Consider the following 19958-nt stretch of genomic DNA (forward strand, 5'->3'; position numbering starts at 1 on the left):
AGAGCCACTCAAAATCGCACTACAAAAGGGCACTCTGTATCCATGGCAATCCCCCGGAGTACTTGCATCTCCATGCTGACAAAAAGACGTCAACCCTCTCATCAAACACAGACATATGAAAAAAGGGCAAAGAGGCCCAGACCCATTTGTCATCTCATAAGTAACCTTGGGAGAAACTGTACGCTTGACATCTGCTCTGAACTAAAAAAACATCTCAACCTCCTCTGAGCTCAACAAAAGAGGTATGATTAGAATCTCAGTTTGCCACCGTGTCCGCACCGGATGGCTTACTCCACATGTGAAAGATCTCTCAAGATGGTGCCAATATGTAGAGTTTACTTTAAGCTTATGGGTGCAACAATGAGAGTCTGTGTGAAACCGACAAGAGTAGGAGGAGGAGGAAATGTTCAAACTAGTAACTGTGTTGTTCTGTAGTAAACTATTTCCTTTGTCTGTTGTGTTGCTTCTATATGCGGCTGCTCAGAGTCAACAGCAATTGCAACCAGACCTTTCTAGAAAAAGCCCCGCTGTATTTCAATAAACCCTCTTTTGGTGGAATTTGAATTGTGCTGATACAGTAGGCAGGCATGCAGGCAGTGATGGGTCATTTAGAGCTATCTGCTCTTTGTGTGGTACCATTCAGTCTAGCAAAATCTGCCGACAACATCAGATAACAAAGCATGAACAGTGACTGCGCACTGGAACAATCTGTTACCACTGTGTGTTACCAGAACATGTAATTTGAAAGTAGCGGTGAGAAAATCCCCAGCAGGTGGATAGAGGCAGCAAGGTCTAGTGTTATTGAGTTCCACCTCTATATTCAGTCACAATAGGACTCTCCTGCCGCCCCCACCACCTCCAGCAGCCCCTTCCACTCCACCCCACCTGTGTCTGTGAAAGGTCAGTGCAGAGGAGGGTCCTCACCCCCTCCCTGAACCCACAGCTCCCACTCCACAATCAGCCCCAACATTGGAACCCAGTGCCAGAAAACTCAATCAAAGAAGGGCTTCAGAGGGCTCCAGACCTCTCAAAACCCTCCATTGTCTCCAGAAGGCTTCCCCACACCGCAGCCGGTCTATATGTAACACTGTAAGAGGAGTTGCTCATTACTGCCCGTCCCCGGTTCTACTTTGTCTCCTTTGTACAGCTGACAGAAGAGTCCGGTTGCCCAGCGAGCCAATAAAAGAGAGTGCAGTAAACAAAGGAAAGAAAAAAAGGGGAAAGAAAATGAGAAAAGGAATTCATTTAAGGAGCGGATGACACAACACATATGTTTCATGTGTCAGTGAAGTTTTGTATTCAACTTGGTAGTTTCACATAAAGGCATTAATTCAGATCTTGACACAAGCAATACATAACTGTGTCACCTGCTATGTCACGGCAAGACAGTTCCCTAATGGCGTCTGTTTAAAATTTGCCATTCCTCCTACAAGGTAGAAAGTATTGACTGATAGACACACCACACCACAATGTGTGTGAATGTCAGAGTAATCCATTATCACATAAAGGAAGCACTATGTAAGTTGCCCCTCTCTCTCGCGCTTGGCCCCTCCTTAGCTCCATTCAGATACAGCAGGTGAATACAAATCATTTCCCCTCCACTGCTTCCCAAAAGGACTCACCCTCCTAATTTCAGACACACAGGACACAAACAATAGTCCTTTCAAAGTGTGAGAAAATCAAATCATTCCCTTAAGAAAAAAAATTAAATGCGACAATCAAGAGTTAACCCTTTCAAATTAAAAAACTATTCTAGGAAAAAGGAGAATAGATGTTTTTTTTCATTTTGGACTCTATCAAGAAGAGTTAAGAGTTACGTTTTCAGAACAGAAAAGTTGAATGCTTTGAAGATGTCTTAAACCTAATAGTGACTTTTATTATGACAAATCATGAGTATTGAACAGTATAACTCATAACTGTACAACTGCAATTGAGTATTGCAGTTATTACTACAAGTTTTACAGTTACCATTATATTACTATAACTGAGTATAACTACTGTATAACTAATTTTGCAATAATTTGAGTATTGAGTAATATATTTTTTTTTTCCATTTAGTAGAGCACTATGCATGCAAGGTATATTGGTGTGCAGTTTTATGCAAAACATGTTTCAGAGATAAAATTAGCTAAATCTGACATACATTGATGAGATAAATTTGAAAACCAATGGCAAAAAGACATAGAATAATATTGTATTACATATAAATATAGCTATATGATAGCTTTATACATCTTACAGTAGAAGGGATGTGAAAGGTGAATGTACTCTAATTTGCAGACAGTATGTGGACGTAGAAATTAAGACTAAAGGATAAACCTTCTTTCTGAGTAAAACCTGTTCTCTCATAATTTCACATTCTGCCTCAGCATTGCACCTTGAAATTTTGACTTAATGGTTTAATATAAGTGAACCAAATTTGGTAAAGTTTCACTACTTATATTCTGTAATTGTTTGACTTGTAGACAAATGACCAGATTTATAACAATTTGTCTGTTTTCACATCATTTAATATTGCTCTTTGAAAAATACTGCAGTATCTTTAAGTATGTATTTATTTTGAAGTATGTATGTATGTATGTATGTATGTATGTATGTTTGTATGTATATATGCACGTATGTATGTATGTATATACGCAGGTACTTTATTTGACTTAATTTTCACGGCAACTTTCACACATTACATTTTTACACAAATATCTGTACTTTCTACTCTTTATATTTTTAAAACATTGCTTTGTTTTTAATGCATTAAAGGGGTATTGATTTTTATTTTGCATCACAGTGCGCCTTCCCAACACCAACTGATTGCAGTCTACATGGATGAGCCAATAACACATAGAAATGATGCACAGATATATAATGTATAGATAAGTGTCCATGAGATGTCAGATACAAGGTGAACTAATACTGACATGGTGGATGTGGTTCAGGTACATTTCCTTCAGCTTGTACTTTTAAGCTTCTTATAGCTTTTGTTTATGAAAGTGTCTGTACTTCTGCTGTAGAAAAGAATGTGTGGACTTTTGCCACCTTTGAGGATTAGTTCTTTAAATCCATACATTTAAGGAGCTGGATCCAAAGTTTTGACATAAAAATGCAAAAAGCTGGCTGAACAAGCAGATATTTTCATCATAGTACTACGTAATGCACTAGAAACATCCTCCTTCTCCACATATAGTGTATGAAAACAAATCGATATGAGGCACATGATTAACGAAAATAGACCACAACACGTGTGAAAATGTTCCATAATGTGAAAATAATGTGTGTGGTAGCTACACCAATGCAAACACACTCTTTCAGCCAAGAATGAATGTGCTTTGGCTGGAGCCGTAGCCACTCTATTTTTCAAGTGAGGTTTTCATATGCTAAATATAACAAACAACTCAGAGGCGGACAATTCATCAAAGACAGCCCTGAGCCCTAGACCTGACTGTATCTGAATTGAAGAGTGGCACTGAGTTTTCATTTTAAAGTCATTCCCATCCAGAGACAGTTGATGGAATGCGATCTAATTAACTTCTGAGGCTGAGAAATGAGTGATACTTAACCAAAAACCAAGTAACAGAGAGAGGGATAACATTTCCCTTCAGCAAATTGGAATTATTATTTTTTTTGTAATTGAGTGACCCTGTTTTATCTGAAGCACTGGTTTCATGAAATTAAGAGAGAAAAATGTGAAGAAGATTAAAGACTAAAGCAGAAAGCCCATGACGGTGACTGACTGATGGTGACTGTTGGCGCTTCACTAAGACTCAGTGTGAACAAGTTTCCATCTGTCTCACAGGTCTGGCTGACTGAGACTTTAGCTAATGAGCAGTGAATGGATATTTACAAAATAGATATGAACGAAAGAAATCACTGGAGGAATCCCTTTGCAAGTATAGCTGAAGGCATGATGCAAAATCACACAAGAGACACAAAACTCAACTGTAAAAATGTCAATTTCGTCACGATATCACATAAAATATGTGTTTTGATTCCTTGGAAATTTCAATGATTTGCATTTTTTTGTAAAATGGTAAGTTTTTTTTTTTTTTTTTTTCTGTTATGAGAAATGTATGTCTTTTCAGTCTCAGAAGGCTCTGATGGTTTTCCCTTTAAAACAAACTATTATTGTTAATTAAATGCCCATACACTACTCCCAGAATCAGTGTAGCTGCACACAGCTTAGCACAATGAATGCAAAAATTAAGTCAAGCTTACTTGTAAAGTGAGTATTTTAGCACATCATACAGATTTGTGTTCTTTCAACATTAAGTATTAGCAAAAGTAAAACTGAGTAAGATGCTATGATTACTATAACTTGAAGATCTGCTCATTTATTTTTACAGGTGCCGCAAAACATTTCCTGAAGTTACAGCTTAGAGATTTTCCCTATTACATCCATCATTTGGAGAGTTTGAGTGTTTTCCGAGAGGGCTTGGTGTTTTGCCCAGAGGGCGGCACAGCTCAGACAAACACTGCTTCTTCCTTACAGATCATCTGGCCCCATCAAAAATAATGGCTCCGACAAGAACTGCTCCATCAGCCCTCATTTGTCAAATAGTGATTCTAGAGGAAACATCGCTCCCATTTAACACTAACAGTCCGCATAGCTTCCGCTAACAGCCTCTGTCCTGTGTCTGTGTTTGACGGGATGAGATTGGCACAGGCAGGGTCGCTAATGCAGGAGAAGTGTCTGGGATAATGGCTGAGTGAGGCTTTTGTTGAGTCGGTAGGTTGTTTTTAATCTGCATCAGTGTTTGGTGGAGGTACAGAAAGGTTGGTACTTGGAGGACAAGGCTGGACAAGGTGTGTGTGATTTGCCCCCTAGAAAGGAGACCAGGATGTTCCTGTTTGTTTATGTGCTTTCAGGGTCAAACTTGACAGAATAATAAATTACTACAACATCAGAAGATGGTGCAACATCTCTGCTGGAACCACCTTTATCTATTCAAACATGAAAAATGAATAAATGGGTTTTATGGAACATTTTTTACGTGTAGTATAAACATCATACATTGTGTTTGTTACAGAACTTAGTACTTAGAGAAACAAAGGTCCTCTTCAGTCATTTAAGCCTCAGTTAAATTGCCTGGATTTGATAAAATTGTTAAAAGTTAAATTAACAGATCTCTATTTGACTGTAAACAGATTTCTAACAGCATGTGTTGATGTGAGAAAAAAAGCAGTAAAACAGAAAATTATTGTTTCACAGCAGTTGTTTCCTAAAATGTGAATAAACGCACTCACAAAAGTGGAGGTAGTGCATTTGAAGCACACTTCTTCCAGTTTCTGTAACTCTGTGTGCTTTGCCCCGAGTTTCATCTCTCAGACAGAGCTGCACCACACTAAGGGTATTGCAATAGATGAGAAGAGCAGAATGAACTCTAGTCATTTCATTTTGTTACTTTTCTGCAGGCTGCACACTACCTGGAGGTACAAAGTGGCCACAAGTTGACACCCAGAAACACTCAAAAACAGCAACAGTAGACAAAAATAGAAATTAGAGATAGAGGGCAAGCAAAAATGCTACACATTTCACTTATTCTGACTGACTAGATCACTGCTTGTGCGTAAAGCTTAATAACTGCATTTGACACTAACAGATTTCAGAGGTGGAATGATGGTCAAGATCATAAAAAGTGTTGCATAATTGTGAAAGTGAAATAATCAAGGTTGATATTAAAACCTTGACCAAGAGACTGGGGGCAGTAACCTCCAAGCTGGGTGGATGGCTCCTGCGGGTACCAGGAACATCTGAGATCTCCGTTCCTGAGAATGCAGGCCTGGGAACAGCTAAGAGCCTGTGCAGAACCCTTAGAACCCCAGGCCTCTGGTAGAGGACCAGAGCCTGGAGGAGGCACAATACCACACAGCTGGGTGAGAACACAGTTGGGTTTCTTTATGTGCTAAATTAATTTAATGTGAATCATATTTTAATGGTGTTATATTTTGATGTGAAAATATTTTGAGGTTTGATGCACACCTGGACCTACATAATGAAACCACTAGAGCTAACAAACCTTTTTCACAGACACATCAAAGTAGATAAAAGCTTGTGTCTTACAACAACAACAACACTGATAATCTATTCCTTTTAAGCATCCTGTTTGGTCTTAGTAGTGAATGGGGATTAATGTCAGGCATCGTTAAAAATATCAGCTATTATTAATGTTCTTCAGTGCACCTGTGCTTGTCTTGCTACAGCATGTTAAAGTATGGAGAGCGATAAAAGTCAAGTGTATAATCTTAGAAAGGTGGAAGTTGTTCCAACAGGTGCAACAGCAACAATAGTTGTGAAACAAGCAGGATATGGTCACACCCATTCATTACAAAGAACAAGCCTAAACCGGTCAAATAAAAAAGGAACACCTGTCAACGTATATCACAGGTATGTAGTGACTCTTGGTTAAGTAGTATTTTTAAAACTGAAATCTAAACTGAAACATTCAATGAGGGAAAGCACAAATATGCACCATTTTGGTGTGTCCAAAACCATGTAAAACATCTAAAGGATATCTCAAACACCAAAACCTCCTATTTTCCTTCCTTACATATTTACACTTGGCTTTAGTTTTCCTCATCTCAGCAGGGAGAGAGATGGATGAGAGATTTCTCATTAGAATTGGCTGAGTTGCAGGTGAGCGAGGGGTTACATCTAAATTCTGCCATTTGTATTCCACCACAACACCCAGTGAGCAGGCTGTTTATATTGATGAGAAGATAGACTTGGCCTTGGACCAAGACCCACACCTAACAGCCACATAAATCATGTGGTTTCTTAGAGCCCCCCCTCCAAACAGTTAGATCCCACAAGCTTATGATGGTGTGAGAACAATCTGCACTGTCCTAAAGCCATGTAAACACACAGAATCAGACTAAACACCACACACTGACATCCATCCACACAGTAAAAGAAAGAATGCAGAGGTATTTCAGTGAAATACAAGTAAATTATTTTAAATAAGAGTATGGATAGATATCTATAGTATGAGATGCAGAGAAGAGAACATTGGAGCTTTTCACACTACTTGAACAGATACAGATGAAGTTTATTGATCCCCAGGGAAATGTTTATTTTTTTTTCATCAGTTCAAGAAAAACAACAACGTAAACATAGCCAACTGGCTCCCTTAATGTTTAAATAAAGAATTAGCACCTAAAGTTGAATAGAAAGTAAATTTTCATCTTTCAAAGCATCCTTTTCAGACAAGTCAAGGTTTTTGACTGAATTTAATTCTCTTTAGCTGTCTGAGAATTTTTGGAATAAACACAACAACTGAATCACTACACTGTATTAAAAAACATTAAAAAATGAATTGCAGAAAGTGAAATTAAAAAAAAAGTCAGATTCGGGAAAAAACACATTTAATTTTTCATGTGTTAATTTTTTTCAAGATTTATCTAAAATGTGTTAAACCTAAAAAAAATGCCAAATATAATTAAAATGCAGAACACAGTTGCAAAACACAAAGTGAAATATTAATATAGATATTTTTGAGCAACTATTAGTGATAGTAAAACAAATCCTCATGTTATTATTAATTAATGATTTGTCGAAGATAAAGATTTGACGCCTCTCCTTGAAAAGGAATAATTAGCAAACTCAATGTATTATCCATACAATAGAAGATTTTCTCAGGTTAATACCAACTTAATGGACTTGTTATAACAAATAAGTTTGAATGAGGAAAATCGCACAGGCTAGACCAGATAATGGCACATTGGAAAAACCCAGTGAAGGTAAAAGGAGGCCTTGAAGAAAGCTGTGAAGGTGAAACATGGAGCAAAGTGAAGGGAAAGGAAAAAAATATAAACACAAATGTAGCAGCAAAAATAAAAACTGTGTACTCTGACTCTCCAGGCTGCTCAAGCTGTGAGTCAGTTGTGCATGAAGCTGACTTTCTCCTCAACCCTGGAAGATGGTGAAGAGCAGGAGCCCCTCAGGAGGGGCCTCACCGAGCTCTTTCACATCACTCAGCTTCTTTCTCTCCCTCGCTGTCTTTGTATACATCTATTCATGTATTTGTTTATTCATGTCCTCCTCTCTGACACTTAGCTGTATGTCTGTGTATCTCCCCATCTCTGCTTCTCATAGAGCCACAGAGGATGAAAAAACACACATCTACTCACTCACACCCACACACAGTCTATTTCTCTCACATACAGTAGCGCTGAGACTTAATATGCACAGACGGAAGTGTTGAAATTGTCAGACTTGTATCAAAGAGACAACTAGGAAATATCTCAATGTGTTGATCTGAAAAGGAGGGCGGTGGGTGCAGCCCAGGGGCCCTCTGAGTGTAGAGTCCCTCTACTCATCATCATCTCCACTCACGGCTATGTTATATCACTACTTTCTAAAAACATGCAAGAAAACTTGCAGCCAAGTGTGACAATGACACTGCAGCCATTTACAAAAAACAGCTGCTTTATGAGAAAAGCAGGGCATTATATACACTCATGTTTCTAAAATAGGCAAATCAACTTTGTATGCATCTAATGTATAAAATGTATGTTTTAATTATATAAATAACAAAAAACACAGAAGACAGTAGAACCTTTTTTTGTATTTTTTATCCTAAAGGCAAATACAATCTGGAGGTGATTTTATGCACATCATTACACAGTTCAACTTGAGGAGATGAGACATAATTAATCGGAATTGAAATAGAAATTCTGCTTTCATACAATCTGAATCTTTTTTTTTAAATATGTCCTCAGGTTAGCCAACTTTAATTGGATCAGGAAGCAGTAAAATTGTTGCCTAATTGTCAAACAACTTGGTGTACTGTGTGATTGTGTTTGCCATCATCAAGCGGGCACGTATATTTAGGAGTAAAATCACAACTATAAGAAAAACAAAAGTTCAAATAACATTTTATTTGGTAAAATCTCACATCATACTGTTGCAGTTTATGTCTCAAAATGATTTGTGACCTAACCATGAAGATTTACACCACCAATGCCATCTTCCCTGTGGGACTCCACCAGGCCTGTATTTCAACCATATGCTGCTCTTGCTCATTTTGGTTTGGTTTTGCCTTTGGTCTGATCTCCAGCAAGTGATTAGTTTACTAATTCGACTTGAAATATTGCTTTTCTACTGATACAGCATTAGAAATTAAAGGCTGCTAATCTATTCTTTCTTTAATCAATGTAACAGCCAGGAACAAAAAATTCTTAAGGCTAATTAATCACTGTCTGAACCATAAGATAACATGAAACCAAAACCCACTGGAAAAATAGAGCTATAAAATGAGTTCACTACTATATTTTGACACTTGCCTTCTTTGTAGCAGGTTGCAACTGTTTAGATATGAGAAAAGTATTATGCAATTCCCTAAAACTTGGGATCAAATGGCATATTTATGTAGCGTTAATAATATCGTTGCTATTTTCAAGAGGTAAAGTTCTGGTTGAATAATTTCAAATCTTGATTCAAGCCTCCCACACAAACAATAATAGTACACTCCCTGACAGCCACGTGATAGCAGCTGGTGAAAGACAGCACTGTGGAGGTGAACAGAAACCTCTGCAGCCTTCTATTGAAGGGCCCTGGACCTGAATGCTGCTGCTCACAATGGACTCTTCACGCCTCACTGTGTTTCAAACCATGAGTTCAGTCTGCAGCTCCTAAGTGTGGCCCTCTATGACTGGACCATTGAAAAGTGTGGACTCAGCCTCTGTGGCCTGCAGTGCAGCGGTGCCGCCACATTCTTCACAACAACTGACTGCACCATGACAAGTGGGGAACGGAAAGAATGACATATTCAGAGACAAACAGATTGACAGATAGGCAAAGAAAAGAGATTGGAATGGACGCATAAATGAATAAACTGAAAGAGCGAAACCCTGATCAGCAAAAATAAAACAACCGAAGCACTCACAGCAGAGGCAGATGAACTCAGAACAGTCAGAGTCTTTTAATTCTCCGCTCAGCTGTGTTTGCATGCAGCCTTCCTGCTCGGCTGTGAGGTGGGAGCCTTCCTTCACACTCCACTGGGCAGTGGACACACATCACACCGTGTCACCTCCACTCACAGAGCATTAGATCAACTCCCTGTTGAATCACAGACACACTCTGAGCACCGCGGAATGAGGGGATGAGCAAGGTGACTGAGGGTCATTTCTGAAGCCCTGTGTGAACTGAGAGTCAATTCTCTGGGCTCTAATGCACCCAGAGATCCCTGTGCCTAAGAGACCTACTTTAGCTCTTAATTGTGCCACTGCCATTAGGCAACTTTTTACCTCTCTGTACTCCATTACAACACATTATGTGTCAATAACAGAGCACCACTAGTGGCAATTTCAGCTCTAAGTGCTATTTTGTGATTTCTAAGTATTGACGCCCACAGTCACAGCAGTGGGCGAGGATGAGAGGGCGTGTTACCTTGACAACCATATGCATCAAACAATCAGTTGGACATTAGAAAGCTAGTGTTTTTTATTCTCCTGTCAGACTTCACTGCCAGAATGGATACTGACACATAACACACTTTGCCAATGGAAAAATGCCAGCCGAGCAAGTGGTGCCCTTTGCCTTAAAGCTAGAACAAAAGAGCAGGCATCATAACTGAGATTCCCTACTAGATCAAAAGAGAGAACATCATAGTGATGGAGAGTGGAAAGGCCAGGTAGTTATTTAGGGACCTCTGACAGTGTTTATATTAATGCATTCCCATTCTGGTAGTATCGGAGATGAAGATACTTGGACTGGAGGCACTTGCCAGGCATGGCAAACAGAGTGACATTTGTGTGTGTTCCCATCCAACAGGAGGGGAAATGCCTTTGAGAAAAACACTGAGGAAGACTGTTTGATACTAGAAAACTGGAAGTTCACACTGTTTGAGAAACGACGCTGGCGATGTGATGAGGGAAAAAATTACAAATGAATCCACAGTTTGATGGAAATGTTTTTAACTTACCAGAGAAACCCAAATCTCCTCTCTCCTCCACCTCCTCGCTCGATCGCAGTCTACGGCCTCGTTTCTGGCTTTCTTCAAACTGGTTAAAGAAAAATGATAGCAAATGACACATTTTAGTTTTCTCCATTCATGGAAGTTTTCTGGGATAGAGTTTTGCACATATTTTCTGGCCTCTGGCACATCAGTTTGACTTCACAATGGACCCTCTGGTCTGTGTTTGGTTTTATAATAATGTGCTAAATCTCCTGCTCTGTCACAGTCACACACAGATTACACACCAGGATGTTCCAACCATAAATCTCCTTATTATCAAATGCTTGATCTTATAAAAGGAGTGATTTTAAAGTTAATCATCCCCGAGTGTGTTGACTCTTTGGACATGTACTTTAAACACATCCAACTGTGACAAGTTGGTATAGTGAAAAGAAAGTAAACATCCAAGCTGTGAGAAGCAAAGTGTGTGATCATGACTGATAGACACAACAGCCCAGAGATGGAGGAGACTAAATATTCTCTCCTTTACTCTCGTCACATCTTATCTATTTTCTTCCCTAGCCCTTCAGCTTTGTGTCATTTTTAAATCCTGGATTGTTTCTTACCCATTTATTTTCCTCTTTCTCCAATCATACTGTTGAATTCTCTTCTATTCTCTACTCTTTTCTCTATCTTCTTAACTTGTCTTGTCTTTTTTGTCCTCTTTTGTGCCACCTCTTTATCCTCTTGCCACCTTTTCTGTACAATCTCTGCTTTCTAACCTGCCAAACCTAATCTACTCCAGGAGCTACATAGCCAAAAGGGATTTCTAAAAACTGAACAACCTATTTTCACACACCAAGATGAATCAAAATGTCTCCCTAAAAACAAAAGGTGCTTTCAGTATCTTGCTGTTAGTTTGGGACCTAAAATTGGAGCCACATACCAAAAAAAGCTTCAAATGTCCTGACCTCACATTTTCTGTCCTTTTCTTTTTATATTCTCAAACCATTTCACAGTGAATACTGACACACCAATTGAAATCGATGGGGAAAATGATTGAAGAAGCCAATCCAATTTACCTCTAGCAAAGGCTTATCGACTTCAGTGTGCTGCTCTAAATAAGAGTGTGGAAACCCCATTGAGAGACACCACCGTTTCCACTCGGTTAAATACGAACACTGCTTTTCCACACGACTACGCAGATACAATTGTGAACTATGGGTTTACATTAATTCTCTTTCTTACAGTCACAGATGTTTTTTTTTTCCTTTTTTTTTTTTTATCTCAAAATCATTTTTTCTTACCACCACTGTGTACTATAACCATGTCTAAAAACATCTGAGGTGGGGTTTTTATGCTGTTCAGTCTAACCATGGTACAACTTGAAGATTCAGTAAGTGTCAATAGCATAATAAATCATACAGAATATTACACCAGAAAATCTGATTCACCTGCAGCTGTGAATTTGAAAGAATCCTGACCCAGATTCTGAAAACCACTGACACAGACTACATGTAATTCTTTCACACTGACACATTATATTATTGCTCACACCGTACCTATACACAGACATGTAGCTCAGCTGTTGTTTTGTTTATCTCATGCAGTTAAACCTGGCCTGACAGAGCACATAAGTTCTGCCTCGCTGTACATTTGCTCCAGATCTGCAAACCAGCTGATTAAAACAGAAATCCATGAATAAAACACCACAACAAAATGACCTTTCCACATCCTGTTTGAATGAGCTGAAGGCTGATCCCATCAAAAGCGACCTCCCTCCATGACATCGAGCCAGCCGTCCCGCCACCCCACCTCTGGCCCTAGACACCACAGAACTGAGCTCAGTCCAGATCGGCTGCCATGGTGATGAGAAGAGGGACGACGAGCCGAGTCTGTAAGTAGGATGCCGACAGTGGGCAGCAAACAAGACTACAAAACAGCTCACGGCAAGAGACACTTGGTTCCTTCAATACTTCTGGGAGCACTCGTGTGTCATGAGAGCTGACAAACAGAAACACCTACAGACAACTGAATCTTTAATGGATGTCGAATGGAAGTATGAAAATTTAACAAGAGGAAAAGGTTGCTTTAACAGGGGAAATGTGTATCATTGAATTGAATTTGTCTGTCATGGAATTTAAAGCAGATCTAATCATTCTAATTACATTCAAAAAAAGAGGCTCAAATGACCATGTGTAACATGAAAATAACAAACCAACACTTCATGCTGTAACTCCCTGCATGTTTACCAAGAGTTTTAGTAAATTTTTGCTCATTCTTTTGATTTAATGGAATGTATTTGGTTATTTTAGTTGACTCATTAAGCATTTTAGGAATCAAAATAAGTAAAATCCACTGTACCTAAAATGTTAGCAGCTATGTGGTGGAAATCACAAATAACTATTAAAGAGACAAATATATCCAGGGAAATACTGATCCATGAACATCAGAATCAGCCAATATTCACCTATTTGATATAAGACAGTCCACTGGAAAATAAAATGACACTACTAATGGTGATGTTCGTCTGTTTATGTATAAAAAGCCTATTATTGATGATATGACAGCTCATGCAACTCCAAGAGCTAACTCCACTTCAAAATGAGACTAAGCAGTCATTAAAAAGTCTTGTCTTAATCACCAAAGACCCTTGTTACATCCTGAATGGTGTGTTTCTATGATGTAAATACATATGGTCAAATTCACTGACATAAACAGTGAGTTTAGCACTTGCATTAGCAGTTAGCAACAAAACAACATGAAAATAAATGAATAAAAAGTGTTGACTTTAGCTATCGGCCACATTGTTATTTTATACAATAGGTACTGGTCCAGAATTTCTGTATTGATGCATCTCTGCTCATTAGGTAAAAGACACCAAATCACATCTTAAAGGAGACTGAATGTTTGAGTGAAATTAAACATGTGAATATGTGGCATTAAATAAACACATATATAGCTCTATGGAAAATGAATAATTTAGCAACTAGCCAGTTCACATAGCCATACTTCTAACATGCTTGTCAGCGCCTCAACAGCTCATTCAGTCAGCAACCATTAAACATCTTAAGCAAGGGCAGAAGGGCCTCCACCCATTAACTGATTTCTATATGTTATGTAGCCTTTTGTCTACATTATGTCTTAAACATAAATGTCTTTTGCACTGCATGTGTCGTACTTAATTCTTTGGAATTTGATTGCTATAGCAACTTTATGACTTTACAGATACCTGTCTTGCCCTGAAGTGGTCATAACAATCAGTTAATGTTAATGTTAAGTTTCACAAATGAGCCAAACTCTAAAATTTACAGATTAGCTGCAAAAAGTAAAATGTTACAATTTTATGCATTTCATATTAAGTAAAACTGTTGAATATAATATGGTTTTTAATAGTAAGAAAACTGTATTTCTGATTCACTTTGTGAATCATAACTATTACATTTTACTTACTTCCCAAAAAAGCTTCAATTGAGTCTTAAAATTATCTCCACGGTATATTCACATAAAAATGTTCCATTGAGGGCACTGTGTATTTCCATAAGTCATTTTTGTTGTATTTGAGTATCCCATCTGTCATGCTAAAATAGAAAGCTTTTCTGTAAAGTATGAAATAGGTAAGTGATTAAAGAGAAATTTTCCTAGGATGGCATTATCTGCATGGTGGTCCAAAGAAATGTCATGTAGCGAGGTATGACACAGGCGTCTAATGAGTTCCTGTTGGTTTTTTACTGCAGGCGGTGTTGTTTCATTTGTATATGTGTGTGCTCTCAGTGACAGAGGAAGGGGGATCACTAACATTGTGGCCTGTGGGTTTAATTTTTGCCCCTTGCTTAATGAGAGGGAGAGTGTGGATGTAGATGATGCCACTCTCCCAATGAAGCATCATTACTGCCAAAGAGGGCAGAAATAATTAGACCCCTAAAAACGCTTTCCTCCTGCAATGCATTTACACCAGGGGCCGAGGCTCAAAGACAGAGATGTGCACTTATGCTATTACACTAAAAACAAGCTGAGAGAGTAAACTGCTGAATTAGAATGATGTGTTGATATTCTAGTCCTGTAAAAGTGCAAACTACCCAAGAAAATGTTAATGATAGCAAGGAAAAATGGGCTCTTATAGTCATTTCACAGCAGAAAAAAATCTATTCATGACAGTTCTGTAATGCTGCGCGAAAAACTCTCATGGCTTCACTTCATAGGCTACAACTAGAAGTCAAATCCATCTTAATTTCATTGTTTTTAGATGTTTAGGGGAGGAGAAATAACTTTAAAAACACTGCAGGAAAACAGGTTGAACTCTAGATAGTCAACAAGCTGCACTTTTTAAACAACAGGTGACTATATTAATCAAGATCTTCATTCAAAAAAAGGGTTATAAAAGAAATTAAAAGAGGATACATCACCTGGATCACCTCGTCTATTAGAACAGATCCTCTCAGCGCGTACATCTGCTGCTCATGAGCATAGTTCAGTTAGATAATAATCCCAATGGCTCCTTATTCCTTGATGTGTCTGCTGTGACTGACAGTAAACAGAGGAGCTGATTCCTTCACAAAATCACCACCACCCCTCCAACACACCCACAACCCCTCCTCCCACGCCCCTCCCCTGACCCTCCCTCCCCCTCTCCTGCCTCTCACAGTGGGATTAAAACAATCTTTTGTCTCTCTACAATAGGGGTTAAACATTTCCTGATATCGGATGAACAGCGACCAAAACCCACAAAGTTGCAAGGTGGGCTCAGACACATTTGTATAACAGCATGAAATATTGAAAAAGTTATTTGTTTTGAATCGGATGTAGCTGTCAGCAGAATGGGGAGATGACAAAGCATGATATCCTGTGATATGACTTTGGCACAGCACAAAAGCAAAATAGACAGTATAATTGCATGTTAAATTAAATGGAGCCTAGTGTACAGTAAAATACATGTCAGCTGCACTGATTGTGCTTGAACTGAAAGCTTTCTAAATGTTCAATAGAGGGTGGAGGTGGAGCTGTACCAGCTAAGCTCCACAAATAAAAGCAAAGAGCCTTGAGGCACATCCTAAGGACTTCCTTTCCCATACAGTGAGAAGCCAGAGAAAGTCTTCACCTACACTCAACAGATGTCCCCATGCAATCTAATCTAGTTGACTCAGTGAGGGGAAGCTTATTTATTGCCGACTCCTCACTGGTATTATTGCAACCGGTTTTAAAAGACAAGTTCTGAAAAAGGTCTTTTGACATCCGTTAGCTATGGTTGCAGAGGGCAACAATGGTAGGCGCTATCCCTTTGAAAGAGTCACTATTCTGTGGTCCCTGCCCTAAATAATGCTCCTCTCATCACAAAAGCACTGAAAATGTAACATAATCTGCGTCAAAGCACATTGTCCATCAAAGTGAACAATGATTTTGACACCAGCGTCCAGAAAAACTGTTCCCTTCTCACTTGTTTCACTAGTTCAGTCTCTGGTGAGAGTTTGGGAAAAGCCACTTAATATTCTTAAAGAGAATATGAAGTCTGTCTACACGCTCAGTTGCTCCACAACATGCTCATTGTTGTGTGCTACTGCGAGCTTAATTTCCTCCCACTTACCAAGATGAAACCATCAGACTGTCAAGGCTTCTTTGGTGGTCAAGAGACCTGAAACCTTTGAGCTGGACTTGTACCTTAATTTACTAATGAAAAGTTGGAACTATTTTCTGTGTAAACACAAGTCAGCATGTTAAGCTTTCTTAGCATCTAACGTCGCTGCATGAGACGCCATTAATTTAAAAATGTATCATAAATAAAGGCATTCATAGTGGCAGACATCTTTCAGAGAGATGATGGATAGCGTTGAGGTGTATGGATTATGGTATGAAATGAGTGAAAGGGCCATATTTCATTGAGCGAGGGGCGTGATTGACCAAGTCTAATGGACATTATTTCTGCACACTGACTCTGTTGAGCAGAAACACTGGGCGATCCCCGCCGGCCCATTGGTCCTTCAGGCTCACACTGAGACAGGACCGGCGCCCTCCCTGCTCTTTGTCACGACACCAATAGAAGAACAATATTTCAATGGCAACTGCATATTTCAATGGCAACTTTTAACAGAACAAAGTTCATGCTGTGGTCTAGACCCTCCTAACTAGAACTGCACGCTGTCTGCATGTGTGTGCATGTGTGTGTGCATTTTCCTATCAGTGGGTGTGCATGGCAAGGACTCCTTTAGAGTTTCCTATTCAGAAATGTGAATGGGAGTAAAATATGATTGGCTCAGGGAGAGAATGAAGGGCTGGGTTCACAAGGCTATCGAGGCAGGGTGGAGGGGGACACTTGAGAAATACCCCACCGCTGTCAGGGATGGAGTGAAAAGACAAGCATGGATGATTTAGCCTCCTTGCACATTTTTACAAGTCATTTTCAACGCTTGTCTGTGGTTTCTGTTATGCTTTTGGGTCATATCCTAACAACAAAGTGTTCTCCATCAAGTAATAAACCATGACAATAACCCTGATAAGCTAGAACAACACTGTCGCCTGGCAGTCACTTTAAACTGTCCACGTTTCATGTAGGTATCAGTTTTGCCGTTTTCATCTTTAGCTGAACTCATTACAACACAATAGTAGTGAGGAGTTGGGTGTCAGAGGTATCACATGACAAGGCTATCATGATAACTTGAAGAATCTGGAGCAGGTAAAGGAATTTCAGATTTTGCATCAAGCTGCACTGATGACACAGGCATTGGATTCAACAACATGGACAATGAGGAAAACAAAGACGCCGGAGTCTTAAGGGAATTTACATGAATTACAGCAAGAGGCCCAGAGGGACGGCCACGACCTCTCCTCAGATTTTTGAAACTAAACAAGACCCCAATCCCGCCCACGAACACACATCCATACACACATACACAATCTACACACACATACACACTGACAAGAGAATGGTGCGACTGGTTTCCATGGTGCTGTGAGGCTCACTGACAAGGCTGGAGTGTTAACATGCTCACAGACAACAGAGAGGATGATGGAGAGAAAAAGAAAAGGACAGAGGGAGAGAGAGAGGCAGAGGGAGCGCAGTAAAAAAAAAACAAAGAAAGTGTAGAATGGGAGAGATTTACCACACACAGGCAGCAGACCATCCCCGAGGTTAAGGACCTGTAGTGTTGTGTATCGTATTTCTCTTTAACTGCAAGACCCTTAGTGACACAATTCAAAACACACAATAGTCAGACTAAACAGAAACTGCAGCAGCACTTGTCTGCTTTTTTTTTCCTTCTTTGTAACTGTCCAGAGCGTCAACACTATGACCAGAAGAAACATTATTAAAGGATAATTATGTAATGGGGCCTTTTAGAAGTACTGGTTGATGTTGGAGTCAGTTTGGAAAAATTGGAAATTCAACAAAATCTTGAAATGCTATAAAAATGTATTGGTATTAACCAATATCGACCCCCACCCAAAAATGTTTTAAGTGAGTCTGAAAATAAGTCTTGGCATTGATGAAAAATGCTTAATTGAAAATATTACGTATTTCCATTTGGCATTTTTGTCATATTTGTGTGACCCATCCATCATGCCAAAAACTTCTATAATATGTGAAATAGGTACACAATTAATGAGAGATGTTCCTAGCGTGACATTATCTGCATGGTGATCCACACATAATGTCATGTAGCAAGGTATGTTTCTCTTTTGTGCTCATTCAAAGATGTGACGAAAACCTTAAGAACTAGACCAATAGAGGTTTTCTGTGTTTTATTGACAAAAAAAATGTGAATAAATAGCAATAAAAATAAAATACATGAAAATACCATAGCATACATTAGTATTGTCACAGGATTTTGATAAAAAATAGTGGAAAATTCTACATGTGAGTCAAGTAATGACCAAGCCTTGGTTGTTAAGATAATCATAGCATCCTGGATAATTCCTAAAATGTAGCGTAATCTAGCGAATATGCAATCATTCTGCATAAACAATTTGCAGATTATAGTCCATCTGGAATGCATCACAAGAAGGCATTGTCTACAGGTGAATAAATGTGTTCATTTTAGAAGCATAGGCAGCAAAAAAAAAAAAAAGCAATATCTTCACTTTCATTTTCCATTGAAATTAAACTTTTTAGTTACGGTCCTAATCTTTCAATGCAAAATTTGCAAGTTTATAAGACAAAGCCAAAAGTTGTAAACTGAAATTTCCCTTCATGGATATGCACCACCACATTGCTTTTGTAAGAACCAAAATAGGCACTCCCCCTCTCTTGTCTACTCTTCATGCACAAGCCAATGACATTAAGCAACTTGCCAACAATAGCCATACAGTATATGGCAATATGGGAACCATTCATGTGGTAATGAAGCAGGAGAGGAAGCACTCCAGCCTGGTTTGATACAGTTTGTGTATAGGGCTTTCCTCCAACTGCAGAGAGCACCAGCTGAGGGCTCGAGGGGAGGTGGAAGAGATCCAAATATGTTCTGCACCAAAGAGAGAGAGCCAAAGAGAGAGACCCACTGAGCAGGTCCCTTTCACTATATGCTCCATACTGTCACCACTAAGAAGATCATCCTCAGTCCAGTGAGCACTGAGTATCCGTGGACGTCAACAAACACACACACACGCTCCCTCCCTCAGTGTGTACATTTGTGCTGATCTGTGCGTCCATATGCGTCCACAGAAGGTGTAGGCATGTGTGCACCTCCTTTGCCTCCCCACCAGGACTAATTTCCATCCACCGTCTGTGTGAGTGCAAGCGATCGATGCTGCACAGTGCGCGTCATCCGGGTTGTTCATTACTGATGGCAGCACTACGGCCATCAACACAAACAACCTGCCTCACTGATGCATTACAGCTCAGCCAGATGAATGGACAAAACTTTAACATCACATTGCACTCGTTACTACACAAGCAGCAGCTTCAAAAAAATCTGAACTTGAGTTTTCAGCTCTTAACTTAATTTGTTTTCATTAGTTTCAGAATCACGACATCAGCTGAGGGAGCTCAGTGTCCCCAGAACTGGGAGGCCATCTTTGAAGTGCATGTTTGTGGCAGCAGGAGGGGAATGAGATTTCTTTTCTTCCCTACTTCTTCTCTTC

The 19958-nt window shown here is 39.3% G+C and overlaps 1 protein-coding gene across 22 annotated transcripts in view; it reads right to left on the reverse strand.

Moving 5' to 3' along the window:
* Positions 1-19958, reverse strand: part of LOC115421065 (neuronal cell adhesion molecule-like) — an 86198-nt gene that overhangs the window by 39917 nt on the left and 26323 nt on the right. For all 22 annotated transcript variants that reach the window (XM_030136746.1, XM_030136754.1, XM_030136749.1 and 19 more), the window contains exon 2: positions 10917-10995. The gene's annotated coding sequence lies outside the window, so the exon portion shown is untranslated. The remainder of the gene's footprint in view (positions 1-10916; positions 10996-19958) is intronic.

Source organism: Sphaeramia orbicularis, chromosome 6 (assembly GCF_902148855.1).
Source record: "Sphaeramia orbicularis chromosome 6, fSphaOr1.1, whole genome shotgun sequence".
Taxonomy (NCBI): Eukaryota; Metazoa; Chordata; class Actinopteri; order Kurtiformes; family Apogonidae; genus Sphaeramia; species Sphaeramia orbicularis.